The 11,775-nt window shown below is 35.3% G+C and overlaps 1 long non-coding RNA gene across 1 annotated transcript; it reads left to right on the forward strand.

Moving 5' to 3' along the window:
- Positions 1-9,477: 9,477 nt before the first annotated feature.
- LOC145006933 (uncharacterized) lies at positions 9,478-10,957 on the forward strand. Its single transcript, XR_013662973.1, has 2 exons — positions 9,478-10,380; positions 10,524-10,957. It is a non-coding gene; the product is annotated as an uncharacterized LOC145006933 (long non-coding RNA).
- Positions 10,958-11,775: the final 818 nt, after the last annotated feature.

An 11,775-nucleotide genomic window follows, 5' to 3' on the forward strand; every position in this document is an offset into this window, starting at 1 on the left:
TCAAAGGGGAACTGAGGTAAAGGGATGAGATGAGACTTTATAGGTTGATTAGCATTTAGTCTAAGAGGCTTAAGGATGTTTAATTAGGTGACAAGTCTGAGAATTGGAATTTTTCCCTTCTGTCGTGTACGCCCAGTGTACGCGGCCACCCTCCATGATCTTTTATCCTTATTACACTAATCGTGCCCCTATTATACACCCCACGTACTAAGGGACCATTATTCTATATTTTTCCATTTTGATGGTCCAAAGAATAATACCTGATTTGGATTGTTACATCATTATGGAATACCTCCAGAATGACATGATCCCTAAAGAAGAAAAAAGTGATAGAGCATTTAGAACAAGGGTCTCAAGGTTTGTTATAATCTACAGTAAGTTATATAAAAAATCTATAGCAGGCCCATACATTAGATGCCTAGAAAAACTTGATGTTGCAGAAGTTCTAAATGATATACACGAAGGAGACCCTGATAACCACACTGGGGGCAAATCCTTATGCTCCAAAATACTGAGGACAAGATACTACAGGCCAATCATGAAGAAAGACTCCTTCCTTCATGCTAAAAAATGCGATGCTTGTCAAAGACATATCAACATCCTACATAAACCAGCAAAACCTCTACATCCTATCACCTCTCCTTTGCTTTTCATGAAGTGGAGGATGGATATATTAAGAAAATTTTCGGTAGCTCCCGGAGGAAAGGTATTCATACTAGTGATGATGGACTACTTCTCAAAATAGATAGAAGCTGAAGCTTTTGTCCAAGTAAGAGACAAAGAGGTAGTCTTATTTATTAAATGAAATATCTTTCTAGTTTCGGGATCCCTGCTGAAATCATATGAGACAACAGATCCCAGTTCATAAGCAAGAGAACAAGAGACTATTGTACGAGTTGGGGAATCAAGATGATAATGACCACCCCTGTTCACCCTCAACCCAATGGTCAATTAGAATATAGCAAGAAAATCATAGTCAATAACTTGAAGAAAAGGCTAGAAAAAAAAGGGAAGTGGGCAGAAGAACTTCCTTTCATACTATTGATGGATATGACCACTTCCAAAGAAACCACAGGCTAAATCCCATAATCCTTGGTGTTCGGAGAAGAAGCAATGATCCCTACTGAAGTGGTGATCCCAATAGCAAGATACATACTTCAAAATCAGGGAAACAATGATAGGATCCTAGCACAGGATCTTGATACCATTGATGAACTTAGGGATCTTGCCATGATCCTCATCGCTTCTCATCAATAGAGAATCACCAAGGCGTACAACGAAAATATAAAAGTCAAAAGTTTCCAAATAGGAAAATTGGTATTAAGGAAAACATTCCAAAACACTAAGGATCCTTGTGAAGGTAAACTGGCACCTAAATGGGAAAGAACATATCTCATAGATGTTGAAGCAGAAAAATGGGCATATTGGCTAGCTACCCTCGATGGAAATGTCTTGCCAAGATCCTAGAATTCTATACATCTTAATTCTTGTTTTATGTAAGTGAGATTAGTCATTTTCCATCACGCTCAAGGTACACATGATCTTTAACTTTTACCCTCTATTTTTATTACTCTTTTCTCTCTTCAAATATCATTACTACCTTAAGCATTAGAGGGGCGCTATATTTACTAACGTGCAACCCTAGCTAATGTTTGTTGTACGTAGGAACTCGAGGATCCTGACACACAAGGATCCTGACATACAGGGATCCAAACATACAATGAATCTGACATTTGAAGATCCTGGCATTTAATAGCCCCATAGATACAACATTTTATAATTTTTAGCACAACTATGAATAAAGATTGATCATCTCTCCTACGAATATGGGTACTTAATCTCCTCTAAGGTTTAGAAAGTTAATATCCTCTTTCATACGAGTTAAAGTTTCTACACCTCGCTTGGACGCACGTTATCTAACTATGGTATGTGAATAAGGTGATCATTTCACGCTACAGTGACTTGGCAACCCTCTTATTTCTGAACATAAGTTAAGATTCTAAAGTTGAAATCTAAGGTTTATAAAAGTTTCATGTTATCTCAAGTTGGGATCCTCCCCATATGATTCCTAAGGTTTATTACATTAACATGTTACCTCAAGTTTGGATCTTCCCCAGAAAATACACATGGTTTATAACATTTTCATCTGATCTCAAGTAGGGATCTTCCCCAAGAGATACCTAAGGTTTATAAAAATTTTGTGCTATCCCACAATTGGGATTTTCCCTTAATAATTTGCTAAGGTTTGTAGCACTTGCATTTGACCTTAAAATGGGATTTCTCCAATCATTTACTAAAGTTTATAACGTTGATGTATAATTTAAGATCGGGATTCTCCTCTAAGGCTTTTCAGGAATTATGATACTAATGTATTACTTGAAGATGGGATGTTCCCTAGAAAATATGCAGGATTTGTAACATTATCATGTTGCAAAATTTCCCTCAGTTTTTTTATAAGTTGGAGTCATTTCCAATCGATTTCTAAGGATAGATCCTCCTTAAACTTCACTAAGTTAAAGATAATCAAGGATCCTCCTTGATGAAGAAGGATCCTTCCATGTTCGAACTTTAGGATCCTCTAGAACAAAAGAATTGTAACTTTACGCTTCTCCTAAAGTGAGTCCTAAAGGTCACGAAGCTGGAGGATAATCAAGTTCTATCTATCCTTATTTCTCAACTGTTGTCCTTATTATATGATGATCGAAGATTTATTATCCTAAATGGATCTCAACTATTTTGAGATCCTGAATGGACTAATAACTATTTTCAAGTTATTCAGGTCCTGAGAGTTCTTGCAAACCCTGAACTCCTTAAGATCCTGATTATAAGTATCCTCGGAAATCCTACAGCAACAACCACGCAATTCAATCAAGCATGCAAAGAAGTATAAAACAAGCATAACATTAAAGGGTTTGCCCACCAACCCTAAAAAAAAAAAAGCAAAAAAGAGAAAATACTAATATTGTATTACACCCCAAGAAAAAACCAAAAACTACTTAAACTAAATTTTTATAGGCGTAAACCATTGACTGATTATCTTTGACTGTGGTCTTCAACTCCTCACCCGCCTTAGGTTGTTGCCCTTCAGCCTTCTGGATCATGACTGATATATACAAGCATACCAGTAAAATTGGACAGAGCATCATGCCACACAAATAGGTTACAGGATCCTGCACCGGCCTTTGCCTCAGCGATCACCTCCTCCATCTCCACGACGTGCTCCACTTCCTTCTCAGCTTTCTCCTTGCTCAAAAGTTCTACCCTTTTCAGGAGGTCGTCATTAATCTCTTTCCATATTTTTTCTCTTGATTCTTGAGGGCTTGTTCGAATCTTTCACCCCATATCCTCAACTCAGAAGAGACATGGTCAGAGACTTGAAATAAGAAAGACATAAGAAAAAGAAAATAGTAGATATGAAATGGAAAAAAGATATTTATTCTTACATCCTGAGAGAAGGAAGCCAACTTCCGGAGTGGATTTTCCGCCCGAAGATTTTCCAAACTAAACTCAGTGGAGCTTACGTTCTTTATCTTCTTGGATCCCAGAGTTTTCATGGTCAAATCTACGAGGGCTCCCAGGATAAGAATGGAATGTAGGGTCTTCTCTTTCATTATCACTAGTTAACCGCAAGACATTGCAGTATCCAAATCAACAAGAGTGAAGTGGGCACCAGAACGGGTACTCTTGGATCCTAAGCGAGACAATAAAAAACATAAGAAGTCAAGATCCCCTGTACGATAAAGAAGAAGAGGAACTCAAGATCCTTACTATTCGACATGGAGATGGTGGTAGTTGAACTTTCTTGATTTTTGGATTGAATGAGTTGGAATGTCCTCTCTGATTCAGACAAAATGAAAAAAACATTTTCATTCCATCCTTTGTGTCTCCAGAGGGAGGAACTAGCTCGTTAAACTTGAATGCTGCAAAAAAATCAAACAACATAAGAGATATGAATGTCGGGATTCTCAATATAAATATGAGATCCTACCATTTTTAACCCATGACGGAGGTAAGAGAATCCTATCAGGAATGGAGTCACTTTTCACAAAAAAAAAAAAAAATCCTTTCTAAGCACCATCGTTATTCTTGGACTTCAAAACAAGGGGAAATCTATCAGTTTTGACGTTCAACAGGAAACGGGAGTTCCCGAAAGTCGTAAGATCATAAACATAGACTAGCTCGTTTATGCCAACAGAAAGATCCCTATAGCGATTCAAATGATCAATCCAATAGATGATCCTCCAAATTGTTGGCAATTGTTGGCATGACTTGAATGTATGTGATTTTTGTGATCTCAAAAAATTTAGAAATAATTTCAGAGAAGGGGTAAGAGAGCCCTAGGGTGAAAGGATACTCGAGAAGATAAACCCAAGTAGAAGAAACGAAATCATGATGAATCCTAGCATCAAAATCCTTAAAGACAGTGCCAACAGGAAAAGTTCTAGATGACTTTAACCTCTCAATGCCATCGTTGGTGAAGGTACAAGTTTCCTCATAAGACAAGATCTTCTTATCAAAGAAATTATCATCGGGTATGGCGATGATGTTTATGCGAGATCAAGATGTTTTCTTGACCATGATTAGAATTGAATAGGGACGAAAAGGAAAGGAAATGAGAAAAGTAGCTTCAAATGGTATTCGATGAACGTCGAAAATGAGAGCTAAAAGAGTAAGGTAGAATTGAAAGGTTGGGTGTTCTATTTATACAAAAATCACGGAGAGGTAAAAGGTTGATGTGACCAATTCCAACTGCTAGAAATTTAACCGTTGAAATTCAAATTACCATATCCGTTAAACATCAAAATCTTATCTCTTTTTTATTTTGTATTAAATTATACCTTTAAATATTGGGTAACAAACCTCAATATTTCTTAGGAATAATTTAGGGGAAATTGTTAGGGCCAGGATCCCAGAATTACAATCAAGATCCTCAATACCACAGGATCCTTAAACATACTTCAGGATCCTGATTATTTTCATTTGTTTTCCTAACATCTATAATGGATATATTCCTCTTTATTTTTCTCACTTGTGCTAAAATAGTCAGCTAAAGACTTATTCTCAATGAAGAATCATCTTTACCATGCAAAAGACCTGAAATAGCAAGTCAAATAACATCTACAAGCTGATCTCGGAAGATCCCAAAATTATCAGACTTCTTGATATTAGTTTTAGACTGTAAACAACACTTGTATTACACACACAAGAAACATGATTAGCTCATGTATGATACTTGTATTTACATTTCATACATTCATCTCTATAATCAACATTTTAGATCAATAAAATCATTAAGGAAGATGATCATTATCACTCCTAAGGTTTTGTGTCAGAGATCCTGGAAAGGATCATAGGCTCTCTTTGTAAAACACCTGTGTCACTTTGATCATCATTTTGTATTTTTGTCATCACAACCTCTCATACAATTTGGTTGAGTTTCACTTGTGTAGTTTTTAACCAAAACAATAACCTAATGATTTATCCTTCTATTGAATTCATAAAAAAATAACTCGGATGAAATGAATAAAATACACAGTGGAATTCATAAAAAGACTTAAAATCATCCAAAAATTGTAACTTAATGATTATCTAATAATGAAACAAATAAACCTTAGGGATGAAGTAACCGTTTCTAAAAATTACTGGAATTGTTAAGATTCATCGGTTGAAAGATCTTCAAACGTTGCTTTATGATGAATTGAATAAGATCTTGCGTTGAATCCCAGTTGAAATAGAATGGAATTGCGTTTTGGAATGATTCAAAGGGTTTTGGAGGCTCAAAAATATTAGCAATAACTATGATGTTCAGAAGTTGGAACCCTCAAAATGAATGCATAGGTCCCTATTTATATTGTGTGGTAGAAAATAATGGAATCAGGGTGATATGGGGCGCCTCCTAGGAGACATCTTAGATGATGTGTATAATGCCTAGGCATTCTTCGTACCTCTTTGTATCGAAATACATGGGAAAATGGCCTAAAACTATTGGAGTCCTAGGAGACGTCTTAGACGTTGTGTATAACATCATTAACAAGTTTCAGCTCTTTACGTAACACGTCGTTCCAACACGAGACGTCCCAATAACGCCCTTTATTTATAGGGGACATCTCAGATGCCTCCTACGATGTCGATGGAAGCTTCCTTGTTTTCATACTCTGAAATCTGTTGAGATGTTGACCGTTTTGACCGGGCCGTCCTACAGGGCGTCATAGACGCCTGATCCAAGTACTTCGTCTTCCTGGCACGTTTTGGTGATGAAAACCACAAAATCAGCAACAACAAAAAAACATGAAAGTTTTGAAGAATTATTTCTAGCATCCAAAACATCTTGAATCAGGTCAATCGGATGTCTAGAGCTTGAGATATGACCAAAATAGTGAAGAGTGGTCATTTTCCCAACAACATTTTTCTTAATTAATTTATGAATTTATCTCTTATGTTTGTTAGCTTTCTTTTGCTCATTTTCTTATAGGTTCTACCCAATTTTAGTCGTACATGATTACCTTTACATAATGTTCAACATTCCATAAAAACAAAAATCAAAAGAGGATCTCACCAAGGTTTAATGTGGTTACAACTGTTGTAGATATTGTGGGTATGTTAGAGGTTAACCAAATATCGAACTTACTAAATCATTAAATAGAAAGGTGTCTACTGTAGCTAGTGGTGGCTCATAATACTCATACTACGATGGTGATGGTTATTCACTCAACTCCTCATATAGGTAGAAAACTGGTGTTGGAGCTCGAGATAGTTGTTTTGGAAATTAAATGTCCATCGGGTCATGCTATAGACGATTGTGTCCATAGGCCGCATCCACATAGTACTCCTACTAGTACAACTGAAGAATTATAACATTATAAGTATTGCCAACTATAATGCAACCTATCGTATCTGGTCAGTAAGAACAGTTGGTGTCCAAAGATATGTCCTCCCCGTCTAATTCTGGACCTCCTGGTTATACGTGTTTTTCCTCCATACAAAGTCCTCCCATGTTGCTCGCGTTCCCCAACCCTGTCCTACTCATGTCCCTGTTGATGTGGTTGATTTCCCTGGAAATCTCTAGAAAATGGCTCCTCATCCCCCACACCAAGTGGGGATACGTAAGTCAGATTTGTGACTGAATTCATCAGACTACGTCTCCTATTTATAATATGAAATCAGATGTGTCTGAAAAAAGTAATGATAGGGAGAAGGATATGATAGTATGATGTAGCTCGTAGGACCCTGATCCTATTTCCCAACTCCTTAGTGACATACGTAGAAATCAAGGAAGCATGGGGTGCTGACTATTCTGAATGTCAAATAAGGACCATATGTTGCACATAGCAATATAGGCATAATATGAGATGAAAATGGATCACATCATCAATCTTCACAACACATACTGTTCTCGGGTTCACATTATCTGTGATGATCCTATGCAATGCCTTAGCTAAAGGCACCAAATCAAGGAATCAATCGTATGCTCTCTTCCCTCGTGGAATATTATGAGGTACAAATCTGCCATGAAAATCCTGGGGTCACCCTCTCGTATCCACACACATATAGTTTGTTGGCTGGTTCTCAATTATCATGCAGATGATATCCAGTATCTACATGAAACATGTCTCAAATGTTATGTATAGTCATTGCTATGTCATGGGTTCGGATAAATATTTGTTCCAAGTGATGTTTCTATTTTCAGTAACTGATTATTGTCAAGCAAAAGCACAGACAATCATAAAATTGACTGCCACTGACAAGTTCCAACTAAAAACTGATAAACTGCTATAACAGATAAAATTTTAGATTGGCAGTGTCCAATTTCAGTATCATTATGAAAATTTATAAAAACATAAATTTTTAATCTAAGCACATATAAAAATATAACCAGTGATTTTACAACCTTATACACGCATTTATGATTTTTAACCGTTAACGAACAATATTTTAATTTTTCAGAAAAATTTACGTATCGACACATGCAACTTTTTTGGAACATCTTTCTAGTAACTACAAACATGAACCTATAGGTTGTCATACCATAACATACCATATTTTTCAAACTTTTCAAATTTTCTAGCATATATGAACATAGTAACACAAAATTCAAAATTAACCTAAAAATAGAGTTTTGATGTTCATACCTTGTTGAGATAATGTTTCTACTGAAGAAGAAGCAAAAACTTGAAGCAAGACCCAAAAATTCGAAGCCCTAGTTTTTAGGGTTTTTGAAATCAGCCCAAAAAATGTGATTCAAGTGTTTAAATCTTGTAATGTAGTGTTTCTTAGATAATTTCTTGTAGATTGCAAAAAAGAAAAAAAAAAAAAAAAAAAAAAAAACCCCGCAAAATTTAGTTGAGTTTTGGCGATGAAATCAAAGAAAAATGAGAGTTTTGAAAAAAAATTTCATGGAAGTTGTGAAAGATGAAGTAAGAGTGAAGAGCATGCAGAAGGAGTTCTAAAATGTCAAAAGGAAGTTGTTTGACACGTCAGCATCATCCGAGGCGTCATAGACGTTTCCTAGGATGGCCCTTAAATGGAGGGGTTTTTTATAATTTAAATAGGGGTTTTCAACGGGAGGAAAAAATGAGCAGCACTTCGACATCTTAGACGCCTTCTAGGGCGCCTCCTTGGATGCCTAAAGCTGCTATTTTTTTTATTCTGCTGCATTTTTTTCATTTTTGACTGTTCGGGAGCATTTTTTGGGTTTTTTTTTTGAGAAAATTTTAATTTTAAGCGAAATTAAATACCCCCTCCCCAAGTTAAAACCTTGGATCGTCCTCGATACAAAAGAATTAAAACACTCAAAACAAAAAATAATACTAAAATCACACGAAAACATAGGTTACCTCCTGAAAAGCGTTTATTTTTACGTCCTCGGTCGGACAATTTACTTTAACTAAGTTGTTTCCGAATATTGTGGTACCTTTAGTGTTGTTTTCTCAATGAGTATCATTTCACCATCTACCATTTGAATGTATGGTTTGAGTCAATGTCCATTTATCTTTAATCATGCCTAAGAAAAATTCATCAAATGGTTCTATAGGGTCAAATTTCAAAGCCATAGATGTCGAAAATTCTAAAATTCAACTTAATGATGAATTTTGATATCGGAGAAATGAGAAAAATTCTCATGGTTGGTACAATATGATATTTTATTATTTTTCAACTCCTACCAAAGAGTTAACAATTTCATCTTAGGGAAACAAATTTTCAAGACATTTTCTGATATTCTCAAGCTTAAGTGGTTTCCTAAAAATTCATGTTAATTGATGAAACTTTATTTTTGAAAGGGTGCTTATTAAATACATAAAGTGATTCTATAATTTAAATCATATATATATATATATATATATATATATATATATATATATATATATATATATATATATATATATAAAAGTAACTTCGCATGAAAATATAAATAAATTAAGAGGACACTTAAGAATAGTAAAGTCTTACTGTTAAGGATTTTGGCCACACAATTTTCAGCTTTTGTCAACAACCGTCCCTTCTTTCTATCATTTTAAAGTTTTGGCACGTATCTTTTACGGGCTGGCTATTTTTCCCTTACACCTAAATTTGTAAGCAGATCTGATTTGGTCCCTCCATCGCCTCCCTCACCCAGTCATTTGCTGCACCACCACCACCATAGATATGATCCAATAAAAATTAAGAAATGGTTAATGCTCCTTTATCCTCCATTTGATACCCCTTATCTTTTCTTCTTCATTTTTATTTCACCTACCTTTCAGAGGGGTACGTCGATGACCAGGAAGACGAGAAAGAACAATCGTAGGGGTCGATGTATTACACCTCGAAACTCTATCGACTCTTTGATTCTAATTATTCACATCTTCTTTTTGATATCTGATCAACAATCCTACAGTTGTCTCTTTTTTGCCCTAATTTTACAGGATTAGGGGTTTTTAGGGAACTTTAATGTGTGCCTTACGATTGGAAAAAAAAACACTGGGTGAATTGGGTCTGGAATGTGAAATGGAATCAATCTGATGCGGTATGACAGATGCAGAAAGGGAAACCATCGGAGGCGACAGACAGAGAACCCCCACTCGTATTCCCTCTTTTCCTTCCCTGTTAACAATGACCACCTTCATGTATATGCTTTCAGTTCCGTTCTATGAAATCAAATCCGATGCCTTTCTCTCTGCTTCTGATCTCTCCTCTCTGCTTCTGATTTCTCCTCAATTTCAATAAAATTCCATCATTTTATTTATCTATAAGCGTTGAGAAGAAAACAGGTGGCCACCAAACTCCGACTCAGTAATTGATGGGGCTTCATCACGGAGATGGGACATCAACAATACTTCTTAGACTAATCAGAGCAACACCTATCCACAAAATTCCTTTTGTTTTGGCATGATTAAGAGACAAGTGAGTTTTTCATTATTACTTCCACCATTTGTTTTGGTAATTTACTGTTTATTTGGATTTGACATTTGTTATTAGAATACGAATTCAGTTGTGGAATAGAACTTTATGTTCTTTGTTCTTTTTTTTTTTTATTTGAACACCAGCTACTCGACAAAAATCCTCAACAAAAAATCCGGCCAGCAGTGTTTCTACTTGGTAAAGTTGAATCAAACTTACAGTTATGGTTTCAGTCCTATTTGCTTAATCAAATTTTATGTTCTATCACTTGCTTTCTGATGGTATAGGAGGATGATCAGATTGATGTACTTATATGGTGGAACCTTCGATTTTGTTTTAGATTGATCGCCTATGTGGTTATTTTCTTTTGCAAATGAATTGAGTTGTTGTGGTCTTTTGGAAGAATTTGTTCACCTATATGTGGACCTGACGTGCTAACTTAATTAATAGGAGAACATCAATCAGGTTACTTTGAAGTTGACTATCGAAAGATACAATCCAGGCTCTATATCTTCATGTAATCGATTTTTATAAGTATTGTTTTCCTTTGTGGTGCTATACTACAGTTGAATCCATGTTACTTATCTTTTGCCATTTATGATATAGATATTGCATATTGATAAATGGTTGAGAGGTGGTTTATGTAATTTTTTGTATTAATTTGGTTGATAGAAGCATAGACAACTTGGACTTAGTTTTATTTTATGCTTGTTTTTCATTTAAATGTTTCTGTATGATCAAATTGTGACCTATAGTCAACAATAGTGCTTAAAATTTGTTTGTTCTTTTGACATAGATTGATAACAAAAATAAAGCATCTAAAATTTAAAGTTAAACTTTGCGATTAACAGGCAAAAGAAGCAACTCAAACAACTTTAAAGGATGAAATACAGTTGATGGTGAGTTAGTTAATTCTTATTCTTATGTATAGATCGAAGATGCAAAAAATTTCATGTCTATAGTTTCTATGGATTTTGTACTCCAAAACTTTCAACCGTAGGAGATTGAATTTCCAACTGCTGGGTTGGAATCTGTGCCAGGTTTTTTCCTATTCAATGATTGGAAATATGCAAATGAGTCATGAATTTTTGATCTCCTTGTAGTGCCATAAAAGGCTACAAAAACCAAAATAGTATGTAAATAAACAATCTATGTAATTCTAATATCTATTTTCACCATGTAATATATATGATAGTTTTCGGCAATTATTTCACCTTCCACTTTCAGTCCCCAAAAAAACTACAATGAATTCTGTTGTTACATGTTCTTTACGGGATGGGATGTTCGATGATGGTTTATACATCGAAGTTTCCTGAGAAAACAACACAAAAGAATCGTTAAAGGACGACCGAGTGTTCTCTCAAGACGTCGCTCTGACAATCAAATTAGTTTTCTGAA

Source organism: Lactuca saligna, chromosome 7 (assembly GCF_052625555.1).
Source record: "Lactuca saligna cultivar CGN05327 chromosome 7, ASM5262555v1, whole genome shotgun sequence".
NCBI classification, from domain to species: Eukaryota; Viridiplantae; Streptophyta; class Magnoliopsida; order Asterales; family Asteraceae; genus Lactuca; species Lactuca saligna.